The sequence below is a fragment of the Crocodylus siamensis genome, chromosome 4 (genome assembly GCF_052110815.1).
Source record: "Crocodylus siamensis isolate JL-2025a chromosome 4, ASM5211081v1, whole genome shotgun sequence".
In the NCBI taxonomy this organism is placed as follows: Eukaryota; Metazoa; Chordata; order Crocodylia; family Crocodylidae; genus Crocodylus; species Crocodylus siamensis.
The window spans coordinates 209069696-209075146 of record NC_143398.1 but is presented as its reverse complement, the minus strand read 5'-3'; positions in this window follow the sequence as shown (position 1 = coordinate 209075146).

Sequence of the window (5451 nt, the reverse complement as noted above, 5' to 3'; positions counted from 1 at the left end):
AGCCAAGTTTTAAAAATTAAACCTTCATATTTTCCCAAACAGGAAGAAACTGTGACCACCTGAAACCTGAGATCCTGATCCTGCCTTTGTTTCAAAGTAATTTGCATAATCCCAGATCCTCACAGGAGGTGAGAGGCTTCATACCAGCTATGAACTGACTGCCCAGAGGGGTTTTCCATCTATTGACTCCTCTGTGAAATTCTATGAAATATGAACTTTCATTTCTAGCCAGGTGAACTTCTGCGATCTTTTCTCCAATGCCTGATAAAAGGTGTCCGTGCCCAAAAGCTTGCAATTAAAGAATTTTTTTGGCAAAAATCTTCTTGGTCTAATAAAAGATAGCATCTCTACTATGAGTCCTGATTGCCTTTTCCTTCTAAATCAGTATGGCTACAACCTGGATACCTAATACTCTGGCAAAAATTAACAGGGCTTGGTTTTTTAAAGGTTCTTTGTTAAATTGTATCATAGTGTGACTAACTGTAGGACAAAGCTGTCGGCTAAGAAAACAAGGCATAGAGAATAAAAAATAAAATATTGATGCATAAAAGGTCCTTGAAGCTGGAACTGAAACCAGCCTGAATTGGGTTGCTGTACTGAATACATATAATAAAAAGAAGGCTATTTTTTATTGAAGGCTACAGACATGCTAAAGAAATACTGATATAATTATTTAATAAGCAATTGAAAACAAGTAATTTTTAGTGGTTAAATGCCTCAAATAGTGTAAATTCATCAAATATCAAAAGGTTAATGTTTTGTAACACTTGGTGGCCAAATGAAATAGTTAAGAATGCTAACAATTAAATAAGCCTTACTGGGCTGGTTCTGTGCAAAGAACTCTGTAGCAGGATATTGAAGTGTCTAATCTACACTGCCTTTGCCAACTCTCAGTAAACAGAGTGATTTTTCCTCTTGCCACATCAGCTTTAAGATGCTTTCCACATAAATAAATCATCACCTGAGGTTTGTTCAGACAAAGATACTTTCCATCTCAGCTTTCATAAAAACCTAAAATGTTCCAGTAGTCACTAACTGGAGGGACTCCCACAGCATCTCAAGATGCACATTCTTTTTTAGTCCTCCCCTGACCTTGATTTATTTTTTTCCAAGGATATTCTGTCTTTATGTCCCTCAAAATTAGTGATTCAGGCTGAAATATGTTCCGCACTGGCCTACAGATTATACAAAGTACAAAGTAGTGCAGTAACAATAATGTGCAAGACTATGGTCTCAAGACCATTGAAGTCAGTTGTCCCAATGATTTCAGCAAGTGCTGGATCAGGCCCTTAGCTTTTGGCATGTCTCCGTTCCTTTATGTATGCATATTACTTTCATTAACAGGAATGAGATATGGAAAGAGAAGTAGCAGTAAGAATGGGGGTAGGGTAGGGATTACTTAGGGGAACGTATCTTAAACATGTATGAAATACATGTCTGGATAATTAAAGGAAAAAGGTGATGTTCACCTTCTGCTCCTGTTATGTCAACAGTTTCTGTGAATTTAAACTAAGCAAACTGTTAGACAAAAAGGATCTGAAGCAGCCTGGAAAAGTTCTTTTCAATAACATGCAGGTGTTCAAGCCTGGTAGTGATGTATTAAATTTGAATTGCATTCACTTCCCAGTGCATATTTTGTATGAGATAGCCATATCACAGTGACGCTTATTGGGTATTTACACAAATAAATGGCCTTTTTTCCTGCTGTTGGTTAATCAGTCTATAACCGATGCCAGTATCCTGTTCTTTTTCTCTCCAGCAGGAAGAGGTACAACCCAAATATTCTTTTCTTCCTTCACTGTAGAAACTACTATACAATATCTTGAACATGTATCAAAGAGCTCTTCAAATAATACAGTATTTCCAGACACAATGCATTACACATTTAAAAGTTGTTCTGTTTCAAGTTTGCAGAAAAGCTAACCATGTTTTAAATTCAGATGATCCCTGATACCATGATACATAATCTAGAGGAACTGCCTGAACAAAAGTGCATATACTGAAGGCTACTCAAACTTCCTAAGAATCTGATGCTACCCAATAAGCATTTTTATATTAAAACATATGTTCACATTTTTCATTTTTGTCTTCGTGGCCCTAGGAGCATGGGGCTGAAAAGAGCCTCTTAGTCCCCCGCATTTCCAGGCAGCCATTTATTCAAAGATAACCATTTATACCTACATCACAACTCCCTTTGTACCATCACCTGAATCCTCCTTGTCCAGTTCCTCCTGTCCTCTATCCATTGCTCTAGCATACCCTCTACAATGTATAAATACTCATAACCAGTACTAACTTGCATCTTAAAAAGCACAATTCATCACTTTAATGTTATTCTGAACCAGTTTCTGTTTCTCTGTCTGCATTTGGCCCCTTTTTAAAACTAATGTAGATTGAATACTAGGAAGAATACTGTTCAAGTCCTCTCAAAAAACACTTCCATGCCTTCTTCACTGCTCTTTATTACAGCTGGACTACCCTGTGTAAACAAAGTTTCCACCTTCCTCATCTTATTTAAATCTCTCATTAAAAACCTCACTATTACAGTCATGGCTTTACATGGCAAAGCAGGCTGGCAGAAAGGGAAGTTAAGGTAAGGTTCTCAAGCCTTCTCTTTGCTTGATCTGTTTATGAACCTCCGTTCTAGCATGTTCAATTTAGATTGTATATGGTCAGTTATCTCTTAACTGAGCTGATCATCCCATTTTTATTATTATCATCCCAAAGTAAATAAGGATACATGTTTTAAATTACTTTGACTTGGGAAAATAAATGTCATGTCCCTTGTGTAATTATCCCAGAAATTGTAGTGACGGTACAATGACCTGCAAATAGTAAGTCAGTTGATACCAAAAGAGCAATATCAGAAAGGTGATTCTGTAGCCACCAGGCAGAACAGATTTATGCTTTGGCACAATAAATGAACCATCAGCAGTAAAAGCTAGAATGACTTCTTTCAAAACTTCTGTATAGCCCACGGCCCTCAGTATTTAAGAAACTGGTTCAGCACAGATGCTGAACTGTCTAACACAGAAGCCTGAAAGTAAGCCTTATTGTATAAAAAGAAAGACTGGTCACATTCTTTAGCAATATGTAAATAAATATAGCCAGTGTTGACTTCTAGTTTAACAATATCAATTCATCACTTTAATTCTTTTATTAATTTATTATTCTCAAACCTATATAGCTTCCTTTCTCTCTCGGCATTTGGCATTTCAACCTCTTTTTTTTTTTAAAACATTCATGTAGGTCTAATATCTTTCTAATCCTTTAATGTTCTATAGAAGCAGGGGAGGATAAAGAGGGGGTGCAGTGGTGAAGCTGCACCCCTCTTTCTGACCAGAATGCAAAGAAAGTAAGAATCCTCCCCCTTCCTTCCTCTCCACGCTCAAAGGAATATCCTCTCACTGTACTCTAACCTCCCATCCCCACCTGCCACTGCCAGTGTCCCCACAGTTGCCAGGACGAGAGGAACTCATGCCCATTCCAGCTGGACTGTGGAGAAGCTGGGACTCAGCCCAGGACTATGGTGGTGGCAGCAGGCAGGTGCACATGTTCCCCACTCCCTGCCTGCTCCCTCTGAGTGTTCCCCACCAGGCCAGGAGCAGGCATGAGGAAGGGGAACATCCTTGCCCATCACTGCCACAGTCTGGTTGAGCATAGCCACTGAGCAGCCTGGCTGGAATGAGACAGGAGCTCCCCTCACCCCCAAAATGGTGTGGACAACAACAGTGGCAGGCAGGAAAAAGGCAAATGTGCGGGGAGGGGATGTGCCTCTGAGCACAGAGGAGAAGAGAGGGGCTGGTAATTCTTCCCTTTTTCAGGACTTTAGTCCCCAACTGCTTCTCCTGCAAGAAGTTCTGCCCATCCTGGTAGGGAGGTGGGGGCATGAGTGACTGTTGCCTCCTGCATCTGGGAGGGCAGTCACAGAAGCTGCCAACGGCACCAGCCCTATCAACAGCATCAGTGTTGGCTGTCAGAGGGGCACCAGCCCCATCGGGGGGGCACGTGCACCCCTGTGCACCCACTACTAGTCACCTATGGGTGAGGGAAAGGTTGGGACATAAGGTGCAACCACCCCTGCACCTCCTTTGTAAAATCCTGGAATCCTTTGTGTATACAAACATGTCATATTTTGTAGCACCAAATGTGATGTTTCTCCAGTGCATCATAATGCTGTAGGGCGGTCTTACTCCCCCAGCATGCCATAATGCTCTGCTTCCCACCTGACTTCTGCCCCCACCACTGCCTCCAAGAGAGGAGGAAGGGAGAGCAGGGTGGACAGTCACTGAGCACAGCCCTGAGGCAGCATGGTCTGCCCACTCCCCCACATGAGCATGAGACAGGAACCAGGTTCTCCTGCACAGTTCAGCCATGGATGGGGGCTGCAGCTCTTCTCACCACAGGTGAGCCCAGTCCCACCCTATGCTCATTGACAGCTGAGTCCTAAGGGGCTACACATTTGTTCCCATTTCAGGGACAAACAGTGGGACAGCAAGCTATTAATAGGGAAGCAGAATTGCAGAGCCACACAACCCTGACTCGTAAGCATCCCACTGAATGCTTTTGTAGTGACTGTGGCACTCCATTTGGGAGGTTTTGCACACTTCTCCATGCCTTGAACCACTGCAATTTTGTGAAACCTCAAAGGGCTGCAGTATTTGTAGCACTGCAAATGCACATCTGTCCTTGGCCTCTGTGATGTCTTATTTCTCTTTTCATCTAGTGACTATAGGTGTTGCTTATCCTATACAAAACCAAGCCATACCCTTCACATTCAGTTAAAATACTTACACCTTGAGACTTTTAGGGTTCTTAACATTGGCACTTTGAAGATGTGCAGTTCTTCTTCATAAGCCAAGATTGGCTGTTGGGAAACTTGCATCTATAGTTTTCCTTTCATATATCTGTGTAATTTCTGGGCCAAAACTCTTTCTAGGTGTTCACTAGGCCTGTGCGAAGTGACTAGTATTTACTTTGGATTCAGATTTGGCCGATTCAGGGGACAGGGATTTGATTCAGTGGTTTGAATCATTGTTCCAAATCGATTCAGCTGAATCTGATTCAGAGTTTCAGCTGCTCCCGAGTTGGCTGAATCTCTGAATTGGACAGGCTCCATCCCCCGCCTGCTCCCAGCTCTTTAAAAAAACAAAAGGCCCCCACTTATCAGCTCTTGGCAGGCAGGGGACGGTGGGTGATCCCCGCTGCACCTCCACTGCCTTGAGCTACGTGGAGGCTTTGACATGAGTTCCCCAACCCCCACTCACTCTCCCAGCCCTCCCTCCCATGGCTGCCCCACCCACCCCAGCTCCCAGTTCTTAAAAAAAGAAAAAAGCCCCCACTCGCCAGTTCCTGCCAGGTGAGGGGCAATCCCCACTGCCCTGTGCTGCACAGGGAGCTCTGCCATGAGCTTCCAGAAGCCCTGATGGCCGCTTCAGCAGCCGGTGATTG